Raw genomic sequence first — 19474 nt, 5'->3', positions numbered from 1 at the left:
TCCCTGAGTGAGGTACCTCGGCAAGACCTAGGGCTTCCTGTTCTTTCTTTCAAGCCTTCTAGGCACGTCAGGCATGGTACACAAGATAAATGGGAACTGCCATTTTTCCCGGAATCCAATCTTTATGAAGTGATCAAGACTGAGTTGGATAGCCCCATCACATCCTATACAACCACACGAGTGGTATTCTGGTACAATGACCTCTTCGACTAAAGTGAGGGTAAACATAATCATCCCAGGAACTACAAAAATGTTTAAGGAGTGTGAAACTTATAGAAGACTGGGAACGTGTACATTAACATCAGTTGTCCTCACATGGCTTCAGTTGTTCATCTAAAGAAACCCAGTATCAGATGTCTAATCATGAGTCCTGTGAAAAAATAACATTAACATAGACCTATACCATCATTTAGAAACGTGCACCTAACACTTATGGTTCACATCTGATCTTTTCTAATATTGGGGGGTCATTGAGAAAGACCCCAAGAACCAGTTCAACTTGTGGAAATTCCTTTAATGTTGCAGTGCTGGAGGGAAAGGTGAAGGCAACCTCTCCTTGTTTCAGCCCCTTTGGCTTCTTGACATTGCTGCAAACCCCAGTCACCATCTTGAATGGCCAAGGTCAAGGCACTCTTCCCTGTTTGTCAACATTTTCTCCAAACAGCAGCACCTTTAGCAGGTCAGTGAGGCACACAGCTCTTGTTGGTGTGTTTCAGTCAATAGCCAACCTAGCTTGCACTGAGATGACTGAAGGTGACATCCCAGCGATAGCACTGAGCTATAAAACCAGCTTGTATTATTTTCAATTGATGATTCAATGATTAACTATAAAGAAATATAACTTGCTTGAAACACTATCATCTTGTTCCTGCCCTTTAAAAATCTGTCTTGCAAGCCCTTGGTTTTGAGAAAAAAACCTATTCTTCCCATAATCACAGAATTTGAGACCCCTAAGCTGACAACTTCCGCATGTATGGAAGTCTGGCTCATATAAAGAGTTTAAATACATCAAAAGAGAATATTGGTCTATGAACACAGTGGAGAAGCTGTCTGATATTTTTAAAGTGATAATAAGACTTACAAATTCAGTATAATAGTATAACTGTATTTACAATTACATCTCAAAATATAGTATTGCATAGTTAAAATGCCTATAATCAGCAAAAGCATAATTTACTCTGAAGGACAACTTCTGACAGAAGCAAAAGGTCTGAAGCAAAGAAATCTAGCAGCAGAGAGAAATCTGCCATGTGGAGTTTGACCCTATCTTTTTAAGAGAAGAAAACCCTACTGATAGTTATGTTAATTCCATTTAGAATTATTTTTAACAATACCACTCCAATTTTGTACCTTCACATACATGCTGAAGTACAACTATCAAAAATATGTGTAGCCCATAATCCACTCATTTACCAAACAAAAATGGATTTCCATTTTTTAAAATATATGTTGAAATATAAAAAGCAGTATCACATGACAAAAACGTTTATAAAATGATGATAGCACTTAGTCTTTCTATTTGAGTAAAGAAGACAAGAGTTATCATAGCAAAACTATTCTTAGTTAAACTATTTATAGATCATGTGGTCACCTGTGCTCAAAAGTATGCAAACAATTCTCTAAAATTTTTCAGATAATTCTCTATTTCAAGGGACTGGAAGAGACATTACAATTACCAGGAATTTGCAAGAATTTTAAGAGAATCTAGGTGATAATTTAGGTAAAAATTTAAATATTAAAGAAGTAGATGAATCTCTAGAAAACTGTAAATTAGTAAGACTAGCCACAGTAGAGGTTCAAACTAGGTGACACAGATTACCATAGAAGGGACTGAAAAACCCGTTTCAAGTTCTACCACTGGAATTGTCATATGAAAAATTAAAAATTAAGAAAAAAAGTATCAGTAGGGTATAGGGAAGTCTTAGAGAACCTTTATAACAAGGTCTTCACATTATTTAAATCATATACTTCACCAGTAAAAAATTTTATTGACCTCTAAACATTTTTCTCTCATTCCACTAATGTTCACAATTCCCCACTTATTTCAATTTCAAGTCCATTATTCAACATGATAGTCCATTCCTTGCATATACAGTCACCTCCAAGGCCTTTCTCTTTCCTCTTCAAACTAGCGTGACAACAAAAAAAACACATGGTTAAATTCAGTTCTCCCTGCTATGAACCTGCCCCTAGAGGCTAAACAGATGACTGTGACTAGAAAAACTGTGGGATATTGTGTTATCAGCATAACTTTTCACATTTGACCACAAACACCAAGTGTGTATCTAGTAGTACCTGTCAATTTTATCACATTTTTCCTGTTAATTCATGCTTCAACTGTGTGATACTACTCAGAGAGACAACTTTGCCTCTTTTCAACCCTCTCATAGTCCTTCCCATCTCTTCACTCTCAGTTTATGATATCGCTTCTAAGAAAATGGAAAGTAGCACAGTTAAATTTCCTCCTTTTCCTACCATCATATCCTCCATACACCTAATATTAGTACTCAATAGTCTGCCTTCAATCCTATAATGATGGAAAACTTCTTTCTCTTACCTAATGTCAGTCCATTCTCTTGAGCCTTAGATTCCATTTCCTTTCACCAAATTAGGTTTTCAGTACTTTAAGGATACCTTCTTTCTCCTACATCATTTTTTTTCCATTTTACTAGATTATTCCCATCTGTATGCAAATATGTTATAATGTCTTCCATCTTGAAATTATTTTTTTCATTTACACTAGCTTCCCATCTTACTGGCACCCTAATCCTCTGCTCCATTTTATAACAAAACCTTTCAAAAGAGAGCATTCTTCATTCCTCAGCTACAATTCTATATTGAACTCCTCCATATTAGACTTTATTTCCCCAACTCTACTGAAAAAATATGGAAAAAATACTTAAGGTGAGCAGTGAATTTGAATATTGTCAAATCCAACAGTCAATTATGAGTTCTTATCTTCCTTAATCTCTGAGTTTGACTCAGAGAATCACTTTCCCTTTCTTAAAATATTTCTTCATTTGGCTTATAGGATATCATCCATACCTGCCTCATTTGTTGCCCTTTCTCAGCCTCTTTGCCTGATTTCTTCCATTCTTCCTGAACTCTACATCCTTTAGTGGATTCAGTTGTGAGACTTCTCTGACTCTGTCCTAGGAAATCAGATGGAAAGACATGGAAACCAGTTCCACGTCTTTAAGTAGCAGCATTTACTGATGAATCCAATATTTAGATCTCTAGCCTGAACCTCTTTTCTGAGCTTTAGACCCATATCCTGCTTACTCAATTCCATAGCCCCACTTGAATGGCTAATAGGCTTCTCAAATTTAATGTATCAAAATAATAATAATAATGAAGAAGAAGAAGAAGAAGAAGAAGAAGAAGAAGAAGAAGAAGAAGAAGAAGAAGAAGAAGAAGAAGAAGAAGAAGAAGAAGCAGCAGCAGCAGCAGCAGCAGCAGAAGCAGCAGCAGTAGCAGCAGCAGCACACACCAGGCTTCCTCCTCCCTCAGCTTTTTCATTTCAGGAAATGGCATCACTGTTTACTCAATTTCTCAACTAAGAACCAAGCTCCCAGGCCGGGCACGGTGGCTCATGCCTGTAATCCTAGCACTCTGGGAAGCCGAGGCGGGTGGATTGCTCGAGGTCAGGAGTTTGAAACCAGCCTGAGCAAGAGTGAGACCCCGTCTCTACTATAAATAGAAAGAAATTAATTGGCCAACTAATATATATATAGAAAAAATTAGCCGGGCATGGTGGCGCATGCTTGTAGTCCCAGGATTGCTTAAGCCCAAGAGTTTGAGGTTGCTGTGAGCTAGGCTGACGTCATGGCACTCACTCTAGCCTGGGCAACAAAGCGAGACTCTGTCTCAAAAACAACAACAACAACAAACAAAAAACCAACCTCCCTAGAGAAATGGCCGATTCTAGGAGTGGGGCAGAAGAAATACAAGAGGAACCTGAAACATCATGTAGTGCCAGAAAGTAAGGAAAGAAAAAGTTAAAAAAGATAGTCACAGGCATGTCAACAGGACACAATAGCCAACCTGAAAAAACTCTCAGTGGTCAAAGTTAGAATAATTTAGGCAACAAAAATTAATGGCAGTATTAGATTATAACCCAAAGAATAATATGAATATCTATGAGTCTATACTCATATAAATAAATGAAAGAAGTGGAATCTTACAGAAGATTTCCAAATAACGTATATAGACACTCCCCCTTCAAGAAGAGGAGCTTGATCCCACTCCCCCATTTTGAGTGTAAATTGGAGTTGGTGAGTTGTTTCTAAAAACAAAAGAGTATGAAAAAATAAAAATAGTAATGTTACAGTGGAAAGTACTATCTCAACCAATTCACAAACATTAATATTACCAGTAATAAATATATCATGCTGATATTATGTACTCCCTGATATGATTTGATAAGAAGAGTACTTTATGGTATTCTTCCCAAACACTCATACCCGCTAATCAAAAGAAAAATTCAGAGAAAATCAAGATTCAGGAACATTCTACAAAAGTCTGACTAATGCTCTTCAAAAAAGTCATGGTCAGGAAAAACAAGGAAAGAATGAGGATCTGTCACTAATCAAGGAGACTAAGGAGACATGATGACTAAATTCAATATGGTATCCTTCATTGTAGCCTAGATTTAAAAAAAGGACAGTCATGAGTAAACTGTAAAATCTGGAGTCTGTTCTTTGGTTACTAGTACTGTATCAATGATAATTTCTTAATTTAGACAAGTGCATCATGGTTATGTAAGAGGTTAATATTGGGGGAAGTTAGGCAAAGGATTCATCAGAACTTTCTGTGCCATTTTTGCAACTTTTTCAAAAATCTAAAATTATTTCCAAAACAAAAGGTTTATTTTAAAAAGCCCAGGAATCATTCATGCTTATCTCTTCCTCATTCACCCCACAGCCAAACAATCAGCATCCCCTGTCAGCTCTGTCTTCAGGATGTATCCTGAATCAGACTGCTTCTCACCATCTCCACTGCTACCACCATAGACCAAATCCCCCATCTCTCACTTCTGCTACTTGATGATAACCTCCCACCTGTCTCCACACATGACATCTTACATTTGCTGTTCTTTCTTTCTGGAAGCCTCCTCCTATCCCAGATATCACATGACCCACTCTCTCACTTCGTCAAGCCTCTACCAAAATATTGTCTCTTTGGAGAGGCCTTTTATGATCATCTTATTTGAAATAGTCACCCCCATTCCTATTCCCTAACCCTACTTTGTTTTTCTTCACAGCACTTTTGTGACATTATAATGTTATTTATTTGTTTATTATCCATGGTGACTAACTACTAACATACACACTATCAGGGCAGTAGCTTTATCCTATTGAATGAATAAACAAACACTTGCTGCTTGGAACTTATAGGAAAAAGTGTAATCTTATCCCAAACTGGTAGAAGTATACATTTTGATGCCCCTTTGAAAAAGCAATATGTCAATATCTATTAAGTCAGTATTCTCACTGTTTAGAATCTATACCATAAAAAGTATATAAGGGGCCGGGCGCTGTGGCTCACGCCTGTAATCCTAGCTCTTGGGAGGCCGAGGCGGGCGGATTGCTCAAGGTCAGGAGTTCAAAACCAGCCTGAGCAAGAGCGAGACCCCGTCTCTACTATAAACAGAAAGAAATTAATTGGCCAACTGATATATATATATAAAAAATTAGCCGGGCATAGTGGCACATGCCTGTAGTCCCAGCTACTCGGGAGGCTGAGGCAGAAGGATCACTCGAGCCCAGGAGTTTGAGGTTGCTGTGAGCTAGGCTGACGCCACGGCACTCACTCTAGCCTGGACAACAAAGTGAGACTCTGTCTCAAAAAAAAAAAAAGTATATAAGGATACTTTAAAAAGAACATATATTACAGCTTTGTTCGTAGTAGCATAAAAACTAATCTGAAATAAATGAACACCCATAGGGGAAAGATCGACTAAACAGTTATATATCCATACCTTGGAATATTATGTAGTTATTAAAAGAATGAAATAGAGCTATGAAAAATAACTTGGGGAATTTCCATAAGGTGTTACCCAATGACATAATTAAGATGCAATAAAATGTATATAATATGATCAATTTTTTAAACAAAAAATTTTCATGAAAATGAATATGTTTATCTATGAATATATGATTATGAAAAAATATGAAAGGATATAAACCAAGTTGTCAAAAAGAGTTACCCACAGAAGCAAGAGATGTGAATGAAGGACAGAGGGGGAGAATAGGAAAAAGTCAATCTAAAAAAAGAAGAAAAGAACATTGAACAAATTGTGTAATATCATGATATTTATGCCTTTACATAAAAAGGTGTGTGTGCATAAAAGAGAAATCAATTTTAAAGTACAGAATGTTTTTTGCACAGTGGGCTCACAATTTTTTAAAATAAAAATCAAATTTTAAATATAAAATTGATTGCAGAGTTCCTTAATTTCACAAATAAAACAGAGAATTTTTGCTAGAATTAATCAGATTCCCAGGCAATGCACAAATTCTTACAGATGGTCCTAGGAACACAGCTAAATTGCAGACTATGTTAGTCAGTGTACTTTCATGCTCAGCTGCAGAAAATAGAAATCAACCCTAAAAAAAGAAAAAGCGAAATCCACTGATAGGAATAAAAGAGGGAGATCTTTACAGCATGTGTTAGCTCAACTTTTAGTTAATTAAGCAGCCTATGGTATCTACCTTAATTGTTATCATGGACATTTCCCTTATCGAAACTGTAGCTATTGTCCTTGAAGGTAGGAACACCCAAATAAGGTCCTGCTGGTGGCTAGGGCTGCCCTGACAACTTTCATTCTCTTAAAAACTGAGGAGCAAATCATGTACTTTCTCATAAGAATATGTCATTATCTACTCTGCCACAATAAGATACAAGGAATATTTCAAAATTCCCCTGTAGAAAGTACCCAACACCTAATAAGTATGTAATAAAAACAATGAAATTCAGAGATTAGCAACAGTAGGAAGATGCTACCACCACTCAGAGGCACAAAGAAGGAGGTGATGTCAGTTACCAGAGCTCAAGAGCTGGTACTGCCAAGTGGAAGTCAAATCCCTGGAGAGGTTGCTGCTTGGGGGCTGGGACCACAAAAGCAGGGTCATTACAGCAAGGACTGACCATGAGGAGAAACCATGGCCACTGGAAACACCACCTGAGACATGGATGAGTGGGTGGGAATATCCTGGTGTACCCATACTCCTGCCCTCCTTACCTCACCACCACCTCTTATTTGCTGAACCCACCTGGAAGGCAGTGGGCATAGAAGTTGGGAAAAGCAATTTGGCAGGGACTGGATCTGAGTACAAACAGACACATACTTGACACGCTAAGATAATCCTTGAGATCTAAACTGCTGGGAACAGGGGTGGAGGAGATGCCTTCTTGATTTCAAGAATACAGGTCTAAGAGAATGCATATGTCTATGAGCAGGCAAACATCATCCAAGGATCATCTGGAAAAACCCATGATCCCATATGCAATAGGACAAACTGAGTCCCTCCCATAGTGAAAAGAGTCAAGTCAGGTTAGATTGAGTTTGTCATTTGAGCCCCAAATCCATTTTTGTCTGATACGACCTTCACCCCTGTCTTTCTCAGTTGTATGAGTTAAGATACCTTTTTTAAGTTAGATTGTGTAGGGCTTTTGTCATTTGCAATAAAAAGTCTTAATTAACATAACCATGACCATTAACTATGACTACTTTAAAGAGGTGCTAGGGCAAATGCCAAGTATTACCAGTAAAAAAAAATGAAGTTAAAGAATAAATGTGAGAATAGGATCAAGATGGCTGGCTAGACACAGGTAGCATGTGTCTCCTCCATGGAGAGGAACCACAATAGTAAACAGATTCTCACGATTCTAATAGATCGTCTAGGAGAGAATGCTAGGTATCAAAACAAAAATTCACTGTAAAGAAACAAAAATGCATCTAAAGTTAATCTGCAGCTATAGGATGTGAGATGCTAAATAGAGCAATGTCATCCTCTTTTATCCTAACTCAACAATTGAAGAAAGATTTTTTTAAATAAAATTAATGGATAATTTATCATTTAACCCATTTGCAAAAAGGTAAAGGAGTCTCAGTTAACTACACTATCAATCCATCTGTTCTACATGCTAATGTTTCCAGCATTTTCTTCTCTCACTTAAAGCAATGCCTTTATCTTCTTACTACTTTCCAATTTAGTGGGAAACAGAGAGAAATGAATGGGTTTTCCCTTTATAGGATAGAAATCCTTGAAAATCCAAAGTTGCTTAGCAATTATTGCTTGTTTGTTTTGACAACCTAAAATTGAGAGTTGGATCTGTCAATAAACATTTTTGTTTGGAGAATGAACTTCTAACCCCAATCTGCTCAAAATCTGTCCTCATTTAATCATACACTCTCTAGAGTATATGAAGTTTCCTGGATATGAGAGTTAATTTTTTATCCACTCTGTATGTAATGAAAATTGTATTTGTCAGCATGGTTTCATGTCTATTAGTCTCAAGTTCTCAACTAGAGTGTGAGTTCCTTAAGACAGTCACATGCTTTTCACTTTATATACTGTGATACACTTTCAGTGTAGTATTTAACACATTCGGTGTGCTCTATTAATTCTCTTATGAATAGAATTTTAATAGATTCTAGATATATGTAAAGAATTTATGTCTCTTCAGTTATGGGAGGTATTAAAGGCAAGAATATGAGTTTCAAGCATTTAATGAAACCGATTTTAATGGCAATCAGCATAAAAGAGTTAAGCTTGATCAGAAAGAATCTGAATCTTTATCACTTCCAATGGTATCTTCATTTTAGTCTAATTAATACTTCTGTAGATGAGAACTAAAGAACCTCTTGTATTTAATGCTTAAAGGTTTTTTTAAAATTAAGGATTTTTTTTTTTTTTTTTTGAGACAAGGTCTTGCTCTGTTTCCCAGACTAGAGTATAGTGGTGTGATTATAGCTCACTGCACCCTCTTGGGCTCAAGTGATCCTCCTGCCTCAGCCTCCTGAGTAGCTGGGACTATGGGCATACACCACCATGCCTGGCTAATTTTTTATTTCTTTGTAGAGCTGGCTTCTCACTCTTGCTCAGGCTGGTTTCAAACTCCTGGTCTCAAGCAATTCTCCCACCTCAGCCTCCCAAAGTGCTAGGATTACAAATACAAACTACTATGTCTGGCCTAATTAAGAATTTTGAGAACACATTAGTTATATGGCATGGAAATAAAACAATATTTTATTTTCTTGTAGAATTTATATCATATACCATACTGTAGTGGTTAACACTGTGGGTTCTGGAGTCTGAACTAGCTTTTTTTTTTTTTTTTTTTGAGACAGAGTCTCACTCTGTTGCCCAGGCTAGAGTGAGTACCATGGCGTCAGCCTAGCTCACAGTAACCTCAAATTCCTGGGCTCAAGTGATCCTGCTGCCTCAGCCTCCCGAGTAGCTGGGACTACAAGCATGCGCCACCAAGCCCAGCTAATTTTTTTCTATATATATTAGTTGGCCAATTAATTTCTTTTCATTTATAGTAGAGACGGGGTCTCGCTCTTGCTCAGGCTGGTCTCAAACTCCTGACCTCGAGCAATCCGCCTGCCTCAGCCTCCCAGGCTGCTAGGATTACAGGCGTGAGCCACCATGCCCGGCCTGAACTAGTTTTAAATTCCAGCTCCAACACTTACAATCCATGTGAACTCAGGCCAGTTACTTGTCCTTTTTGCTTTTTGGTTTCCTCATCTATAACAAAAGAATAATCCCTACCATGACTACCACCCTCACCCATCTCATATGTTGCTTTGTGGGGATTAAATGAGATGATGGTTTAAAAGCATTCAAATTATAATGAAGCAGCAAACTCATGAGAACTTTTTGTAAGTGCTTGTTTTGCACCATTTCCATCTTATTATTATTTTTGAGTACGAATTTAAAATGTTCTTTGAAATATATTTTAAAACAGATTTTAAAATAATCTTGAACATTTTTTAAAAGGCTTTTTTTTTTTTTTTTGAGACAGAGTCTCACTTCTGTTGCTGGGGCTAGAGTGCCATGGCATCAGCTTAGCTCACAGCAACCTCAAACTCCTGGGCTCCAGCCTTCTGACTCAGCCTCCCAAGTAGCTGGGACTACAAGCATGTGCCACCATGCCTGGCTAATATATATATATATATATATATATACACACATATATATTTTTTAGTTAGCCAATTAATTTATTTCTATTTATAGTAGAGACAGGTCTTGCTCTTGCTCAGGCTGGTCTCAAACTCCTGACCTTGAGCAATCCACCCACCTCAGCCTCCCAGAGTGCTAAGATTACAGGCCTGAGCCACCGGCCCCAGCCTAAAGGGCCTATAATGCACCTACATTGCTAGACTAAGTTAGGTACTCATTCGAGATTAAACAAATTACTTTATGATGAATAAAGTCAAAGGCAATAATAATTTTATATTAGAAAAATTACTTTTTGGTTTATCATATTAATAGGTCAAAAATTAGGATCATCTTGATATATACTGATTAAAAATTTGATATAACTTTATATTCATTATTAACTAAAAATTCTTAATGGAAGGATATCTCCTTAATTTAGCATAAAGTATATCCTATAGCCAAATTAAATGTGAAATGCTAGAAGCATTTCCACTAAAAAGTACTAAACATTTCCTAGTACCAAAAATAATCTGTTAGAACATATAATTAGAAGATCCCATTCATAATGGGTACAAAAATCTTTAAAACGTAGAGACTCAGAAAGGAACCTATATTGCAAGAATAAAAAGACAAAATTCTGCTCTGCATAGAATAACAGTTAAATACAAAAAGATACCTAATGTGTGGTCAAAATTAACCTATAAATTTAATGTAATTCCAATGGCACAGCAATGGTTTGTTTGGTGACTTAACAATATTCTTCTATAATTCAAATAATAATTCTTCTATAATTCAAATAATTTAATTCAAATAAAATATATAATTTTATAATCACATAAAAATAATGTGAGTATTTAAAGAGTATGGTATTGTACTGTGTTTCTCTTTATAGTAGTGGGTTAGGGAAAATTGGGAATTCCCATGTGAGATAATAAAACTAATTATAGAGCCATGATATAACACTAGTGTTGGTTTAGAAATAACCATCCAGGTCATGAAACAGAAAGAAAACCACAAACATTGATCACACTGTATGTAAGGATTTAGCATAGAACAGAATTACAAGTCAATAGGATATATTGAATTATTCAATATATGATTTAAGGAAAACTGAAAATTATTTTTAATTTCATGCAATATGCCAACATAATTTTCAAATGGACTAAGTGTTTGAATATATACAGAAATTTATGAAAGTTCTAGAAGAAATTATTTGCATGCAATTGATCCTGAGAGCACAGAAGGTTTGTCTAAGTATTTCCTAAAGGCTAAATCCATACTATATTTGACTGTACAAATATAGTTCTCTGGCAAACATAAACAGAATTAAAAGACAAATGACAAAATAGAAAAGATATTGTGTATGCATTCATTGAATAACTAATCCTTAAAATTATAAAATAATGAAAAAGAAAATCACCATCATCATAATAAAAAGAACCTGGATAGGAAATTTATTTATTTGTGCATGTGACAAATAAATAAATATATAAGTTAGCTTCCTAGTATTCAGAGAAATTCAAGTTAAAACACCAATTAAATATGTTTTCACCTATGATATTGGCCAATGTACGCATGGGTGTGTCTATATATATATATGTGTGTATGCACACATGTATTTATATATACATACTTAGAGAGAGAGAGAGAGAGCGAATGACAGAGAGAGTGTGTGCACACTAGGGAAACAGAGAGACAGAGGATACAGGGAGAGAAAGAAAATACCTAGCCAGTTTAGGCAAGACACTGGGAAAATAGGCACACAAATGCTAGGAGTGGGCTAGAAGTGGGTAAGATTTTCTGTAGGGCAATTCAAGTTATACTCTTTGTACTATGATTTTCACCTTTAGAGAATTATCCTAAAATTTATCTACAAGTATGTCATGATAGCAATAATCACATTAGTGGAAAATTCTAGAAAGCTGAATGAATAAACACAATAAGTCTTATTAGGCTAAAATATATAAAAATAAATTGTGAAAATATATACAGATAACAAAAATCACCCATAATTCTACCATACTTAGAATTCTATCATCTGTAGAAAACATGCGTTTCTCTGTTACCTTCTAGAATTTACTGTACTTATACCTCATATATAAGATTTTATAAAAATGCATGAAACATAATATAATTTGGTAATGTGAATATATTTTTATGTCAATAACTACACTTATTCAGCTGTTTTATTGGCTACATGGTAGCCATGGTAGCCCCCCCCCATGGTGTGGGGTTTTCAGAGATTATTTAACCAACGTCATAGTATATAGGTTCTGTATAATTTTTCACCATAAGGAAAAAAAACTGCAAAAATCATTCCTAAAGCTTTTTAAAGAAATAAATAAATGATGAGTACACTGATTTAAATATTTCAATGTTCTAATCTTGAAATACTGAATTCTGATTTACTAATAAATTTAAAGGTTGAAGAAACTACATACAGAGCTTGAGGAGTGACCAAGTTCATACTGGCAATACTGTATACATAAATTAGACACTTCATGAGCATCTAATATGAAAACATTTTTTCCTGTGTGTCTGTACCTGTTGAAGGAGGCCATAATTGTATTTAACAATCTTGATTAATTTCTGTACAATTAGCCTGTTTCAGTTGACTCATGTCATATTTAAGATGATAGAAACTATTTGATCAGTTAAATCTTCTATAGTAAAAAGCTATGAATATGCCAATCAAAAATAAACTCATTTAGGCCAAGTGCGGTGGCTCATGCCTGTAATCCTAGCACTCTGGGAGGCTGAGGCAGGCGGATTACTCAAGGTCAGGAATTCGAAACCAGCCTGAGCAAGAGCTAGACCCCATCGCTACTAAAAATAGAAAGAAATTAATTGGCCAACTAAAAATATATAGAAAAGATTATCTGGGCATGGTAGCGCATGCCTGTAGTCCCAGCTACTAGGGAGGCTGAGGCAGAAGGATCACTTGAGTCCAGGAGTTTGAGATTGCTGTGAGCTAGGCTGATGCCACGGCACTCTAGCCAGGGGAACAGAATGAGACTCTGTCTCAAAAAATAAATAAGTAAACTCATTTAGACCTAAAGCCAGGCAATTAAATAAAATATTTTGTTTAAAGCATCTAGCACAATGCCTGGCAAATGATAAAATGCTCAGTGAAGCTTACTATTATGATTATTCCCATGAAGCAATGTGGGGGAAATAGAGGACACGGGCCTGCCATCAAGAAAGTTAAAATATTTATGACCACGCATGGTGGCTCATGCCTGTAATCCTACCACTCTGGGAGGCCGAGGTGGGTGGATTGCTCGAGGTCAGGAGGTCGAAACCAGCCTGAGTAAGAATGAGACCCCGTCTCTACTATAAATAGAAAGAAATTAATTGGCCAACTAATGTATATAGAAAAAATTAGCTGGGCATGGTGGCACATGCCTGTAGTCCCAGTCACTTGGGAGACTGAGGCAGTAGGATTGCTTGAGCCCAAGAGTTTGAGGTTGCTGTGAGCTAGGCTGACGCCATGGCACTCACTCTAGCCTGGACAACAAAGTGAGACTCTGTGTCTCAAAAAAAAAGAAAGTTAAAATATATACAATTATACATTTAAATTATTTCTATGTTCACAGTACAAAGCTAGTGAATACTAAAAAAGTAAGAGCTATTCTGTTGAAAATAACAATGTTTGTATAGCTGTGTTTATCCTTTTTGGATTCCCTTCATTGTTTAATATTTCATTGAAACATTTTTTATCTCATATTAAGGGGCATTTTTATATATATAAGTTTTCTTATTAGTGCTCATTAATTGCTTAGTCAAATTTATTCCCTAGGTTTTCATTTTCAGCCTCTCTAGCTTTATACCTGTTTTTAAAAATCTAGGCTAAGTGTATGACATCTATGTCTTACATAACCATGATCTTAGCATTATAACCTTGTAACACTGATTAATAGCCACCATAATGGTCAGCCTAGTCATCAATTCTTTGGATAAGTAAAGAGCTCTTGATATAAATATCTGAAAATGTGTATGTATCTGAAAAATGCACTACTCTCGCCAAGCCAAAATGATGGTTGTCATAGAAACAGCAAATGGCAGAAAGTCAGATCTGACATAGCAAGAAGGTAATGGACAGCACCTTTAGGAGAACCATGAAATAGGCCAGGACATAGGACATGCTGAAAAGAAATAAACTCTATTTAAAATTAATTGCCATTATTTCTTCCCAACCAAAGTCCTCATGGATGAAATGAAATACTCCAAACTCTGACATTAAGATTTAAAGTACGTACATTTTCCAAAACTTGGGAGTTGTAGGAATTAGCGCAAATTTCAAAATGAAATATAAATGTTTTTTACTGGCAAATATTTAAAAGTAACATTATTACTATGATTCAAACTAAAATATATGCATTTTTCATCTCATGATATTTCCACTAATGTTATTGTCTAATTATGGCATAAAAATACATAACATTTCATGCATTTCAGGTCTCCACATGTCACAAATAATGAGACCTACACAGAAATATCTAGTCCCACTCTAACTAATGGAATCCACACAGAAATATCTAGTGTTTTTAGCACTCTGCCTGGCAAGCTTCACCAGCTTTCAGAGTGCTTTGAAAATTCTTCTAATTGAGTTTGGTGTTCTGGTGTTTTGGGGGGATTTTGGGAGTTTTTTGGTAATGCTAATTAAGATCATTGCAGATATACATTAAGGATTATAAAGTGCTTTAATTAGTCCTTATATAAACCAAGTCTCATGAAATTTTATTTAAATTCTTATAATTTAAATTATGTAAATCAATCTTTATTACTGTTCCTTTATTGTATTTGTGAGATAAGAGCAAATGTAACAAACCGAGTGTCCATTTTACGTTCAACTCACTGCAAATACTTTTCTGTCAGAAACTTAAATTGTTTTCCCAAGGTTTTATGTGTTTGGTCTTTCATTGAAAAACAAATATTTAGGTTTTATTAAATTTATTCTAATTGCTCTTTCTTCATTACATTTTAAAACTATACTTTTAACCTTAATCCAACACTCAATAGAATTCAGTAAATTTGAGGCTTTTTTTAACTATTCTAGTTCCTGCCAGATCACTGTAGCTGAACATGTAAAACATATGGTGCAATAATTCTGCGGCCCTAAAACATTTCCAGTTTATTTCTAAATTCCTCAGACAAAAAAAAAAAGCAATATTTTTGACATCCAAATGTACAAATGTGTTCTTCCCAGAGTTAAAGGGTTAAATATTGCAGCCTGTTTAAAAATCGCACCAACTGGCTCTTTTTTTTTTTTTTTTTAAGCAGAACCAGGTTTAATTCTTTTCTGCATTCACTTGCACACAAATAGACTTCCCGGAGCTGTCAGAAAGCATCAGACTGCCTGATCTGCACAGTGAATTTTAAAATCTTTTGAGAAACACAAGGACATTTGCTTCAGGCACTGATTTCATCATCACCATCATAAACAAGTATAAAGCCAGTCAATGTCTGGTATTCAAACCAAAGCCAGGAGATGTTGCTACTTTGAAGATGGTTAGTAGAATTTTAATTTTAATCATCTAAATTTGTTTGGATCCATTTCTCAAGCCATGATATTTTGCAGTTGGGAAATCATTTATTTATTGCCTGTGACCACTCCTAGATGACCCCAAAGAAAGGATGTGATTCTCTATCAAGAGCTTTATAAAATGTGAACACTCTAAGATTTATTTGTAAGTAAATTACACTGCTAGATGAAAATGTTTTGATCACTAATGTGAAGATGGTATCTTTAATATTTAATAGCAACTTTAATTCTTATGCTTTTTATGAAATACAGCTACAATATCAATTCCACCTATGCACATCCTGAGTAAATAATTGATGTGGGAAATTGGGAGATTTTCTGTGATGTATTTCAATTCTCATGCTAATAAAGCCATATCCTTCAAATGATGAGAGAGACAGTACTATTAACATCACCAGGAATACCTTTATATTTAATCTCTCATGATAGCTAATTGAGAGTCAAAACCACGGTGATTATTGTTTTTCTAGATTCATTGTTATTGATACATAAAATTTTATTTGAAATTTATCCAATTATGCTTTTAAGTTTAAAGCCAAATTTAAATGAAGATTGTCAGGGATTAAAACAAATAAGCAAATATAAAAGTCAGCTCTGTACCTAGCCAGCAAAATGGAATATAATTACACCATTCAGTCAGAAACTGTGACTAAGTGAGTCCAATTGAAATGAAAGGTAAGTGAGTTTCTGAAGTCTTGAATTATTGAACAAGTAATGCAAGATCCTGTAGTTCAAGGGATAGAAAGATATTATTATCTTTTTTTCAGGGAGTCCACGACGCTTATTCGCCCCTCTGGCAAAAAGTGAAATACACTAAGGTTTTACTTTTAAAGTAAATGAAATAACCCTTGATTTGTTAGCTGCTGTTAAAGATCCACACTGCATACTTCATCTCACCTATTTTCATTGTAACGTTTTCACTTTATCACAAGTAGCACTATGTCACCAAGACAAACCAATTTCCTTCATGTAAATGTAAAACAACATGTTTGCTGTAAGATATTTCCATCAATGTCAGTGACATACAAGGAAAGTCTCAACTGTCTGACCTGTCACTTACTTATAGAAAGGGGAAGTGAAATGTTCTTTTCACACTCGAATTGAAGTCTCTGCTCATTATTTCATTTAGCTCATTGGATTTTTTCATAAACTCATCACTGGCACTATCATACAGCCAGGGCATGCTAGCATTTTCATCAGAAACCAACTGGGGAAAACCAACACACACACACAAACACACACTCACACACACACCAAAGCAACTAGAGATGAAATGCCAATCACCTTTACCAAAAGATAGATTCATTCTATTTCTAAGAGAAGCTAGCATAAAAGATATAAGCACGTCTTTCACAGGATGATTTGTGTCCCTCTACTTAGTAGTCAGGCATGTAACAGAGCCATCAGAGAGCTGCTACACGGTCTAGTAGAAAGGTAGACTCTAGGGATCTACATTAAAGTCCTCTGCCACCAGCTCACATTTTGATTCTTGTCAAGTTACTCTCCCTGGGCCTTAGTCTCCACATCTGTAAAATAAGGGAGTCAGTCTAGATGCTCTCCAAGGCCCTACTAGTTCTAACATTCTTCGAATTCAAAATGAGGTCTGACTCTTTGCTGTTGTTTTTGTCTCACTCCGTTATAAGCAGAGCATTACATCCACTTAAAGAGACTAGCATGGGTGTTCTTCTTCAATTTACTCAACCGAATAAAGTAATTTATATGGTTTTGTATTTGCAATGAGGCTAAAAGGAGCCCACAGCAACAGAAAGTCCCCTGGAGGTCATGTTGCCATCTATGCTGCTTTACCCTTCCCCCACTGTTTAGCCCAAATCATGGTTCTGATCACACACTCAATTACAAGTTGTTCAATGATGCATATCACCATTCCCTTACAGAGGAGTATCAGCAAATGTTTCCCTCAAAGCCCTTGAAAATTCACAAAGAAAAGTACATTAACAGCACTGCTGGGAAAAAAAGGAATCAAACTTTGCAGCTGCCTTCTTTAATAGCCTAAGACTTCTCTGACCACAGTGGATACATGTTTTCTCCTCTACAGACTGTAGTAATGTAATGATGATGAAATGGAATAGTTATGCCCACATATCAAAATAGTTATGAGAAAATAAAACCACTCTCCACTGGAACTTTTATCCTTTCAGGGAACTGTTTAGGTGCTCAGAACAACTGCCTGACCTATAATTTTTCAAACTTTCCTAAACCACCAGAACATCACTTTCATCTGGAAAGCATCTTGAGCCACAATTGTAAGACCTGATGGTGTTTAAATGAGCATTATAGGCACTTTGTGAACTCACAAGCTATAGAAATCAATAAGTGTCTTGCATAGAGAAGTCCTGCAATTGATTTTTCCAGGAGAGAGCCAATTTGTAACTGGAGGAGAGGCATAGACACCAAGGAGCTTGTAAGCACGCTGGAGATAAAAAAAATCACAGGGGTGTGGAAAACACTGCACTGCACTACTAGATGAGGTGGTACCTCAAGAAATAGGGTTTTAGATTGATGATGTTTTTCAGGAGTGGCTACAGGGAAAAAAAATGGAGAAATATTGGGCACCTCCTGCAGTGCTGCAGGACTTGAAAAAGGAGAGCTCTCCAAAGCACACAGAAAGGGTGTTAATAGAAGGCTCTGGAGGGTCTTGAATTTAAATATATACTCTTACTTTTCTAAGGATAAGAACATCCAGTGGACTCATTCTCTCCAGCTTTTAAGAATTGTCTGAAATTTATCCTTTTACTCAATAAAGAATTCTGAGCATCCTTAGGACTCTTTCAGACACCACAGTTGATAACACGGTGTAAAAAGCAAAATTGGTGCCCTCCACAAGGTGACAGTCACTTGGAGGAAGGTGTGAAAAGGCTATAGGCAAATCCCAAACAAAACTTAAATCCCTACCCCAAATCGACTATCTAGCAATAGTCTTTCCATGTACCTCGAGAATCTTATCCTCAAAATAGCTTTTCCCTTCCCCCAAGTGTTCCTTTATATCTTCCTTACTTTTTTCTACTTTCTACAAGTTCAAAAAAAATGTTCTATTTCAGTCAAGAGATTAATGATACAAAGGCTAAAAATGACTATAAAATTGTACTTATTTTTATTCTAAACTATTTTAACAATGGTGAAGGAAATTTCATAAATACCAAATAAAAATTTGAATTCCTGAAGAAGTGGGAAGAAGGTTAAAAATAGAATTGTAGGGGTCAAAGAGCTACACTGTATGAACCTTAGTGTGAATTTAAAAAGGCTGTTTCGTTGAGTTTGAAATCCCTGAATATAAATGCCCCAGAAAAGTAATCCTAGAAAAAACACTAGTGTGGAAATAACCTCTTCTGAATGATAATCTTTTGTATTGGATAATTTTTACCTTTATTTATGGAATACAACCTTAAAAGGAAGTTTATATCCATCTTCTCATGAGGCATAGGTTAAATTATGGGGCTTTCATTGACTTTGTTTAGTTTTGCTTTGCATGCTAACTTGTTTTAAAAATTGATTTGAGATCCTTTTTCCCTTAATGATTGATGTTGAATGAGCACAGGGATGTTGGAAAAGGTCACCTATTTCAAAACCTTCATATGTGCATCTGTTACAAGGAATACAATTTTAAAATGAGTAGAGTTTCAAGTCAGAACATATCATACTAAGCTAAATGATGTTGAAGTATATACATAAAGAAAGCTGCCCTTACCCTAGCACGTGAACCTGGCTATGGCTAAGTTTCACCTGTGTCCAAACAACTACA

The 19474-nt window shown here is 35.8% G+C and overlaps 1 protein-coding gene across 1 annotated transcript in view; it reads right to left on the bottom strand.

Moving 5' to 3' along the window:
- Positions 1 to 19474, bottom strand: part of CSRNP3 (cysteine and serine rich nuclear protein 3) — a 192275-nt gene that overhangs the window by 153651 nt on the left and 19150 nt on the right. The gene's annotated exons all lie outside the window — the stretch shown is intronic.

Source organism: Microcebus murinus, chromosome 8 (genome assembly GCF_040939455.1).
Source record: "Microcebus murinus isolate Inina chromosome 8, M.murinus_Inina_mat1.0, whole genome shotgun sequence".
NCBI lineage: Eukaryota > Metazoa > Chordata > Mammalia > Primates > Cheirogaleidae > Microcebus > Microcebus murinus.
This window is presented reverse-complemented; position numbering and strand designations above follow the sequence as displayed.